Raw genomic sequence first — 11,440 nt, forward strand, 5'->3', positions numbered from 1 at the left:
ATGGACATCACTTTCCACATTTTAGTGTGATGACAAGGTATAATGATTTACATAAAATTCCTATGCCAATTGTTCCTCTGATCTCTGCACTTTTTCTATATTAGTTCCTGGGATGTTCATGTCAATGGCTGGCCTGCATTTATTGCCCAGAGGGCAGTTAAGAGTCAACCACACTGCTGTGGGTCTGGAGTTCCATGTGAGCTAGAACAGTTAAGGACAGCAGTTTCCTTCCCTAATGGACATTAGTGAACCAAGTGGGCTTTTCCTGACAATTAACACCATTTTCATGATCATCATTAGATTCTTAATTCTAGATTTTTAATTGAATTCCACCATCTGCATGGTAGTGCTTCCTGCTCTTAAAAGAAGTTAGGGAGCCAACTGAATCTAATGACAATTGATATCGGTCATCATTAAACCATTTTGTTTTGATATTTCAAAAAAATTGACTTCAAGCTTCATCATCTTCTATGGTTGGATTCAAACTCATGTCCTCAGAACATTAGAATGAAACAAAGGACTGCGGATGTTGGAGATCTGAAATAAAAACAGAAATTGTTTGTGAAACTTAGCATCTGGTAGCACCCGTGGGAAGAAAGCTAGCAGTTTCTGTTTTGGTTGCCCCGAACGTTAAACCAGGATTCGAGATTACTAGTTCAGTGACAGTAACACCGTACCAGCACCATCACCTTCCCCTTATGCATTTCATATATATTAAAAGACACACGTTGTGAAAGTATGTTTCTTCTAGTGGGGGAATCCAGAACCAAAGAAATCTGTGTAAAACTAAAGGGTAATCCATTTAAGACAGAAATGAGGAGAATTTCTTTTCTCATAAAGAATCATGAATTTTGGAACATGAAAATGGAACAGAATTTATGAAGTTTTTTAAGAGAGGGAGTTAGATTCTTGTTAAGTAAGAGGTGAAAGGTTGTCGGGGATTGATGGAAATGTCAAGTGACCAGATCAGTCATGATTTTATTGAATGTTGAAGGTGCTCAAACAGCTGAGTGACATACTCCTGGCCTTGATTATTGTGTCTGGGACATTGAACAAACAATATGTTGCAAAGAAGATACAATCAGAGCATTTCGTGAACATTCTGCTGCCTCAGCTCTTTGGTCCACTTAAGCTCGTAAGTTACTCTATTCATATCAACACAGTGACCAGACCAAGTCTATCACAGGCCATCAAGTCTTCACACATTCCTTCAGCTTCTTATCTTTATCTTAGCCTGCTTCACAAAGAATCAGAATTCAGCAAAGCTAAAAGCTGTTTTAACATATTGTGTGCTGATTTCACAACAGTCTAAGACATTGAAGCAATTGATAGTGTGAACACCTTCCCACACACACCATTGTGATGTCTCAACAGATGGTGACATTTTGTGCACAAATGTGTAGTATGTATGATTGCAGAAACACCCAAGCCCTCTGTGTTGTGCTGTTGACCAGATTCCAGACCAGCCAGGCAATTTATCTTTAAGACAGAAAAAAGGCATTTCCACATGTAACATTTTGATGTAAATGCCCACCTCATCTTTCGTCACTCTCTCAAGTGCAATGCAGACGCTGTAATATGTTCAGTCAGTCCATTATGTATATTTAACGTATGGTGATAGTCATGAGGCACAGAACTCAGACTGTGGAAGACTGTAATATGCAGCATTGGAAATAGTGTTGTTAATAAATTTCAAGACATCTGTCTCAAAAAGAAGCTAATTTGAATGGTATACCTTACAGTGACTAACTTATAGTGCAGCACTTAGATTGGATCACACTGGCAGTGGTGTTTGACCCAACAAGCCACATTATAATGGTACATTACCTTTCACATCAGGCTCCAAAACACCCAAGGCTAAATTCATCTCCATCTGCAAAACTGGCTTCCTGCCACCTTCCCACCTCCCAACCTATTGCAGTACACTCCTATTTGGTTTGTTCAATAGTGCTAGCAGATTTTTCAGATGTATTTTTGCTGGTCCTATGAATATAACTCTCAGAATTCCATGTCAAGTCAATGCACTTCTTTTTTAATCCCTGTATTATCTATTTTGTTAATTAGACTTTCTTATAAAATACAAATTGAAATGTTAATGAACAAATGTTGATAAAATGAAATTAAACAATGGTAATGTCTTGCCTGTTGTAGGTTCTGATATGAGCTGGTCCTTATCTGCACAGCATTGCAAGCTTCTAATTTGTGTAGCTGTGGTTCACTCTGTAATGGTCAACTCTTGTCAGGCATGACTGGCTGTGCAAAGAGAGAGAGAAAGAGAGAGAGAGAGAGAAGGAGAGAGAGGAACTGAGGACTGCAGATGCAAGAGGAGAGAGTTGAAAAGTGAGACGCTAGAAAAGCACAGGAGGTCAGGCAGCACCTGAGGAGCAGGGGAGTCGACATTTCGGGCATAAGCCCTTCATCAGAAATGTGGAGAGCTTATGCCCAAAACGTCAAATTTTTCTGCCCCTCGGATTTTGCCAGACCTGATATGCTTTTCCAGCACCATCCTTTTTGACTACCACCTGCTGTGGATCAGGATCCCCATTTTCATTGGCATCCTTTGCTCCATTTGTTGTGGAGGAAGACAGAGGTCTGACAGGAGAAGTATTTGGTGGTCTCTGTATCCTCCTGGCCCTCTTCTCTGCCCACTCCGCCTGCTTTCTCTATCTTCCCACCTCTCCCAACATCATTCTCACCTTCCAGCCTCCAGAGGTTATCAGCAACTGTCCCCAAGTCTTCTGTGACAAGACCAGCTACTTTCATTATGCTTTTTTTTCCAATTAAACTTACAGAGTTGGTATGACACACCACTGTGAAATGTTTCTGATGAAAAGCAGGATAAAGGGGCATGGGGAAGAAGTCAGGAATGTGGAGTTGAGACCAGGATGAGATCAGCAATAGTCATGTTAAATGGTGGAGTGAGCTCAAAGGGCTGAATTGCCTATTCCAGCTCTTAATTCCTATGTTGCCCACCTTTGTTGGTCTTACCCTCGTATCATCATGGGAAGAAGGTGGGGACTGCAGATGCTGGAGATCAGAGTCAAAAAGTGTGGTGCTGAGCTTATGCTCAAAACATTGACTCTTCTGCTGCCTGACTGGCTGTGCTTTTCCAGCACCACATGCTTTGACCCATCCTAGGAAGAGGAGATCATGTTGAGCAGTTTTTTAGTTTGGGGAAGTCGCGAATTCCAATAGACAATTTTCTCCAACAACTTAAAAGGTCCATCTCTGCCTGTACAGTTGAGTCCCTTGGTGAAACCGATACAGAGATGTCTTTTATTCAGGGCATCTATGTTTCAACCTTGAGACTGAGAAGATCAAGCCAATTGTAGGTCTTCCAGTTCTGAAACTACCGAGGAATCTAGTTAGCTGTCTTCAGCAAGGATCTCCAGCCCACCAAAGGCAAGTTGAGCAAGTATCTCAAGGATCACGGTTGATACAATCATTGAATCATAGAGTTTTACAGTACAGAAGGAGGCCATTCAGCCCATAATGTCTGTACCAGTTCCTGAAAGAGCTATCCAGCTAGTTCCACTCTCCAGGCCTATTTCCAGTACCTCTAACTTCATCCCTTTCAAATATAGGTCCAGCTCTCTTTAGAAAACTCCTATGGAATCCATCTCCACCACTCTCCCAGGCAGTGCACTCCAAATCCTAACAACTCTCTAAGTAAAGAAGTTTCTTTTTACTCACTCTTAGCACTCTTGCTGACAGTCTTGAAACTGTGACCCTTATTTACTGAAATACCAAATAGTGGAAACAGAATACCCTGCCAAAATTGTTCATAATTTTGAACATCTCAATAAGGTCATCTCTCAATCTTCTCTGCTCCAAGGAAAATAAGCCCAATTTCTCTAATTTTTTTTTGTATTTAAAATCCTTAATTCCTGTTACCATCTAGTAAATCTCTTTTGAACTTTCCCCAGAGTTTTAACATCTTTCTTTAAATAAAGTGCCCAGATAGGGTTTTTTTTAACAGTAGGGTTCTTAGTAAGGTGGAGGAGCAGAGGGATTTTGGGGTCTATGTTCATAGATCTTTGAAAGTTGCCACTCAGGTGGATAGAGCTTGTAAGAAGGCCTATGGTGTATTAGTGTTCATTAGCAGAGGGATTGAATTCAAGAGTCATGAAGTGATGATGCAACTGTACAGGATTTTGGTTAGGCCACATTTGGAGTACTGTGTGCATTTCTGGTCGCCTCACTTTAGGAAAGGTGTGGAAGCTTTGGAGAGGGTGCAGGGAGGATTTACCAGGATGTTGCCTGGAATGGAGAATAGGTCGTACGAGGATAGGTTGAGAGTGCTAGGCCTTTTCTCATTGGAACGGCGAAGGATGAGGGGTGACTTGATAGAGGATTATAAGATGATTAGGGGAATAAATAGAGTAGATGGTCAGAGACTTTTTTCCCAGGTACAACAGAGTGTTATAAGGGGACATAAATTTAAGGTGAAGGATGGAAGGTATAGGGGGGATGTCAGGGGTAGGTTCTTTACCCAGAGAGTGGTGGAGGTGTGGAATGCGCTGCCTGTGGGAGTGGTAGAGTCAGAATCATTGGTGACCTTTAAGCGGCAATTGGGTAGGTACATGGATGGGTGCTTAAGTTAGGACAAATGTTCGGCACAACATCGTGGGCCGAAGGGCCTGTTCTGAGCTGTATTGTTCTATGTTCTATTGTTCTATGTTCTAGATCTGAACAGAATACTCCAAATGTGGTCTGACCAATGAGCAGTTGCAGCACTTCATTGATCTTGAGGAGAAGATTTAATTTTATTCCGGAGCGTGATCTAATCATTGAGAGCATTCACTACTAGTTGTGCAGGTTAGGTGAATTGGCCGTACTAAATTGGCCATAGTGTTCAGGGATGTGCATGTTAGTTGGTTTGGTCAGGGGTAAATATCGAATAATAGGGTAGGGGAATGTGTCTGGGTGGGTTACTCTTCAGAGGGTCCATGTGGACTTGTTGTGCCGAAGGGCCTGTTTCCACACTGTAGGGATTCTATGATTCACCCCATGCCCAGGCTTAGTTTATCAGTTACAATTGCCCTACTGGAGGCAAAATCCACACTACAATACTAGATCTTACATAACTGTTGACAGAATGATAATCCCCATTGGTAATAGAAATAAGAATTGATTTTAATCACTAGCATTTGAGAATCTTAATTCTATCTGGTAACATTGAGACAGGGCCATGAAAATTCCTCAAATTAAATTCACGACTAAAGGCAGTTACTGAAACAAAGGTGATGGACAGAATAACTCAAATGGCAGATGAATTCTAAGACAGTTGAGTGAGCTGACCAAAATGCCAGGTCAAACACACTGGTGTACTGTGGTCTGTAAATACATAACTGGCCTTGCTTTAACAGAAAGTCATTTACAGAGATACACTGTGTAAAAAAATACACAGCTTTAAAATAAGTATCTTTCAATTGAGGTGACCTTTAAACAGTTGTGCTTGAAATTGCTTGAAGAAACAGACAGAACACCACTTGCTCAGTGCAAAGCAATCTGCGTAATGGCAGATGTGAAGTAACAATACTTAGGACTATTATCTCTTGCTTTTAGAAATAGTGATGTTTACCTCACTATTTACTTGTCACAACAAATAGAAATGTTGACTTTTCTTTCCTCCCCCACTCTGAAATTTGTTCCTTTGTGAATTCTTAACTTTAGCGGCAGTAGCGACCTGATCCAAGACAAAATTAATTAATTGGCATTTGTGAAAGTGTGAGAAAGAAAATGAAATTCAGAACTGAATCGTACAACGTAAATCATGCTTGATTAACTTTAACGAGTTACTTGATAAAGTAGTGTACAGGGTCATTGAGGAAGATAAGGCAATGGCAGATGAATTTGTACAGGTATTCTGCATGGTGGACAGTATGACTTAGATGCAAATCATAAATTAGAAGAAATGGCAAAATCAAAAAACAATTACAATCGAAAAGGAAAAGGGATTGAGCAAATTGCAGGAGCTGCAGACTAACAAATCTTCAGGCCCTGGTGGACCCCAAGCTAGGGTCTTCAAAGAAATGCCTGGTGAGATAGTTGCTGCAATGCATCTTTCATTCAGAGAAGGTTCCGTGAGACTAGAACATAAGAAATACACTTCCTTTATTCCAAAAGCGAAGGAGATGGAAAGCAGGAAACTGCAGGTCAGTTAATTTTGCATCCATCACATCAGCCACGATTTCACGGAGTAGACTCGATAGGCAGGATACCTTTTTCTGCTCAGATATGTAATGGTCTTTCAGATGGCAATTAGGGATGGACAATAAATTCGCATGTACCTGTGTTTTTGTTTTTGCTGCTGTTTACCTATTATATACTTAACTATGCTACTTAACTCCGACAGAAGTGAGGTCTGCAGATGCTGGAAACCAGAGTTTAAATTAGAGTGGTGCTGAAAAAGCACAGCAGGTCAGGCAGCATCCGAGGAGCAGGAAAATAAACGTTTCGGATAAAAGCCCTTCATCCTGATGAAGGGCTTTTGCCCGAAACGTCAATGTTCCTACTCCTCAGATGCTGCCTGACCTGCTGTGCTTTTCCAGCACCACTCTAATCTACTTAACTCTGTGATCTGCCTGTATTGCTCGCAAGACAAAGCTTTTCACTGTGCCTCGATACACGTGACACTAAATTCAATTCAATTCAATTTAATAAATGCTGACCTAGCCAGTGAAACACATGATGTGTGAAAAACAAGGGGGACAATATTTCAATCTATTATGAAAGATTTAAAGCAACAAACTTAAACATATAGAGACATTCAAGCTAACCAGGCAGAGGTAACATGGACGTGTAAAAGGAAAATTATGTTTCACCAAGTTATTAAAGGTTTTGAAGAAGCTACATGTGCTGTGGACCAACTATCTCAATATCTCATCTTGTGACTTGGAATGAAATTCTGTCTAATCAAATTCCAGTGAGGAGACCCTTTTAGTTGAGACATTTTAGTAATTTAAGAGTGCTATATAAATGCATGTTGCTGTGTTTGCTGTGTGTCTAATAACATTAATTCAGCATCTTTTCACTAACAGACTTTAAGTTATTCTTCTCAGCCAATTCCCTCAGCAATGCACCAGTTGTGGAAAAAAATATTTTTACATTATTTTTCTGGCACAAGTTTGTGGCTATTAAATTCATAGGAATCTCCCATAGGAGAGAAAGGAGAGAATTGCATTGACTTCATAGAGGTTTTAGACTTTCCAGCCTGCTTGAAATATTTTGAGAAATAAATAGGAAAAAATGTACTGATAAAGAAATTTGCAACCATTTGATTTTTTTTTGCTCCAAAACAACATTGCTGATGTCACTTTTTAAATAGTAAAAAAAAATGAGAATATAATTCATCGTGGTCATTACCAGCTCCGGAGTGCTCATTAAGAAACTTCAAGGACCAAAACAAACACATAAATCAAACAGAAAGAGTTTCTTAATTTAAAGGAACAAACTGAATCATCAGTTCTTCAAGATTTGCAGTAATTTCCAGTGGCAACCATTCCACGTTGACTTATCCTCGGAGACTTCAGTGTACAAAGCTAATGCGTGATAGACATGCAGAGACTCCATCCCAACCTTTTGAGATTAATTTGGGAATGGTGGGCAAGGCATGTTGGAGATTCAAACAGATCTACTGCAGAATTAAAATGTTACAAATGATTTAACGTCCAATAATAACTTGAGCTGCTCACAATGGGACACTTCACTTTGCTCACATATAAAGGAGATAGATTAATACCCTCTGGGAATATTTGAGGCTTTAGTTTTGGGGTCCAATTATACTGACTGGACTATCAGGCAAAGTGGCTATCTGACTGTTGTAGATTCTGCTCAAACTGTGCAAAGAGGTACAGTTTAACACAGAGAGAGGGACAGAGAAAGAGATAGCGAGAGAAAAGGAGACTTGGATAGAGCGAAAGAGAGAATAGAGAGAGAGAGAGGCAGAAGAATAGAGAGAGAAGGATGGAGAGAAAGAGATAGAGAAAGAGACACAGACAGAGAAATGGAAACAGAGATGGATAGAGCGAGAAGGTTAGAGAGATGGAAAAGAGATGGATTGAAAGAGGGATAGCAAGAGAAAAGAATAGAGAGAGAGAGAGACAGAGAGAGAGGTTTAGAGTGAGGGATAGAGAGATGGATAGAGAGAGAGTAGAATAGAGATTGGGTGAGATGGAAAGAGTGGGATGGAGGGAGACAGAGATAGGGAGATGGATAGAGAGATGGATAGTGAGAGGCATTGAGAGAGATAGATAGAGAGAGATTATGTTGACTAACTTCAGCAGAATGCTTCCAGCAAAACTGCAGACAAGCCCTTAATAAGTTCCTCAAAGATGAAAGATTTTAAGAAAACTGATAACTATCTCTCCTTTGGTTAAAATGGAATGACAATGGAAAACTACATTGAAAAGGTGGGCTAAAGTTTGGAAAAATGTTTCATTCATTGAAAGACATTGGGACAAACACTGGGATGGGTTCAATTGACAGCAAGATTTGGAATTGTTGTGGTGCAGTCTCGGAGACAAAAATTCTGGGTTCGATTCCCACTCCAAGCCTTGAAGGCCAAGGAAGGGGTTGTTATAGGCTGGTCAAGCAGGTAGAGGATCAACTTACAAATTCTTCCAACATGTGACAATCACAAGTGAAAGAAAGGAATTAGAGCCTCCACTATTACTATCCACTTGTAGAAAGCAATGGCAAACCACTGCATAACTTTTCCAAGCATAAACACAGATTATTGGGGTTGACAAAACTTTCTTTAGGTGAAAATACCTGAAATGAGTATAATTCACTACGCTCCCAAAGTAGGGGTGGTAATGGCCCGGTGGTATTATCACTAGCTTGCTAATCCAGCAACTTGGATAATGCTCTGGGGACCTGGGTTTGATACCTGCCATGATAAATGGTGAAATTTAAACTCAGTAAAATCTGGAAGCAAGCATCTAATGATGACTGTGGATTGATTGTTGGAAAAACCCATCTGATTCACTATTGTCCTTTAGGAAAGGAAACTGCTTCCTAATCCAGTCCGGCCTACATGTGACTCTAGACCCACAGCAATGTGGTTGACACAATGTGAGCAAATGTGAGGTCTTGCACTTTGGAAAAAAGAACACAGGCAAGGGCTATTTTATAAATGGTGAGGAAATTCATCAAGCCAAAATACAAAGGGATCTGGAAGTGCTAGTTCTGGATTCTCTAAAGGTTGACTTGCAGGTTGAGTCCATAGTTAAGAAAGCAAATGTAATGTTGTCATTTATTTCAAGAGGGTTGGAAGGTAAAAGCAGTGAGGTGCTACTAAGACTTTATAAAGCTCTGTTTAGGCCCATCTGGAAGTGCTAGTTCTGGATTCTCTAAAGGTTGACTTGCAGGTTGAGTCCGTAGTTAAGAAAGCAAATGTAATGTTGTCATTTATTTCAAGAGGGTTGGAAGGTAAAAGAAGTGAGGTGCTACTAAGACTTTATAAAGCTCTGTTTAGGCCCCATTTAGAATACTGTGTCCAGTTTTGAGCCCCACACTTCAGGAAGGACATACTGGCACTGCAGCATGTCTAGCGGAGATTCACATGGATGATCCCTGGAATGGCAGGCCTAACGTACGACGAACCTCTGAGGGTCCTGGGATTGTATTCATTAGAGTTTAGAAGGTTGAGTGGAGGTCTAATAAAGATTTACAAGATAACGCATGGCTTTGAAAGGGTGGACGCTGAGAAATTGTTTCCGGCAGGCGGGGATACTAGGACATGCGGGCACAGCCTTAGAATTAGAGGGGGTCAATTTGGAATGGAAATGAGGAGACATTTCTTCAGCCAGAGAGTGGTGGGCCTGTAAAATTCATTGCCATGGAGCGCAGTAGAGGCTGGGACATTAAATGTCTTCAAGGCAGAAATTGATAAATTCGTAATCTCGCAAAGAATTAAGGTATATGGGAGAGTGCTGGTAAGTGGCGTTGAAATGCCCATCAGCCATGACTGAATAGCAGAGTGGATTTGATGGGCCGAATGGCCTTACTTCCACTCCTATTCCTTATGGTCTTATGGTCTTATGGACTCTTAACAGCCCTCTGGGCAATTAGGGATGGGCAATAAATACTGGCCTGATGAGTGATGCCCTCCTGTGAATGAAAAATAAATCCTGTGCCTTTTTAATGAAAGAAATGATAAAAAATAAATAATTGAAACAAAGTTAAGATAAAATTCATCTTCTGTTCCCTCCACGGGCCCTGGGTTTCTGGATGCCGCTACCAAAGTGGAGTGGACCCACCACAACGTCACCGCTGAAACCGATGTGGTAATTACTGCAACGCCACCATTGCCAGGAGGGACAGACTGGACCCACCAACATCACCAATGGCAAAGTCATTGCTGAAGCCATTGTCTCTATTGGCGATGTCGCCATAGCTGTAAGGAATGATCCTGAACCACCATGCCGACACAGCTGAAACAGCCACACCCCCACCAGGAGGAATGGACCAGACCTACCGAGTCACTGACAATGACGTCTTTGCTCAGGCTACAGTCACTATATGACCATGAGGAATGCGGATCTGGATCCACCATATTGCCACTGCTGCAATGGGGCGAGTGAGAGAGAGAGAAAGAGACAATGAGACAATTTTTGAGAGATAGAAGAGGTGAATGCCTGTAAATTAGGAGAGGTGAGTGTGCAGCAGGACCTGGGTGTCCTTGTATACCAGTCACTGAAGGTAAGCATACAGGTGCAGTAGGCGGTAAAGAAGGCAAATTGAATGTTGACCTTCATTGGGAGAGGTTTCGAGTACAGGAGCAAGGATATGTTGTTGCAGTTATACACAGCCTTGGTGATGTCACACCTGGAATAATGTGTGCAGTTTTGGTCTCCATTTTTGAGGGAGGATGCTCTTCCTCTCAAGGGAGTGGAGCGAAGGTTTCCCAAGCTGATCCAGGGATGGCGGGACTGATATATAAGGAGAGATTGACCAGGTTAGAATAGTTTTTCCTGGAGTTCAGATGAATGAGGAAGGGATCTCGTAGAGACCTATAAAATTCTAACAGGACTACACAGGGTAGATGCAGGGAGATGTTCCCAATGGTGGGTGTGTCCAGAACCAGAAGTCACAGCCTGAGGATTCAAAGTGGACCATTTAGGATGGTGATGAGGAGACATTTCTTCACCCAATGAGTGGTGAGCCTGTGGAATCCATTACCACAGGAAGTAGTTGATGCCAAAACATTGAATGTATTCAAGAGGCGGCTAGATATAGCACTTGGGGTGAATGGGATCAAAGGTTATGGGGAGAAAACAGGATTAGGCTATTGAGTTGGATGCTGAAAATGTGTTGATGGAAAAGCGCAGCAGGTCAGGCAGCATCCAAGGAGCAGGAGAATCGACTTTTCGGGCATGAGCCCTTCTTCAGGAATGAGGAAAGTATGCCAAGCAGGCTAAGATAAAAGGTAGGG

The sequence above is a fragment of the Chiloscyllium plagiosum genome, chromosome 17 (genome assembly GCF_004010195.1).
Source record: "Chiloscyllium plagiosum isolate BGI_BamShark_2017 chromosome 17, ASM401019v2, whole genome shotgun sequence".
NCBI lineage: Eukaryota > Metazoa > Chordata > Chondrichthyes > Orectolobiformes > Hemiscylliidae > Chiloscyllium > Chiloscyllium plagiosum.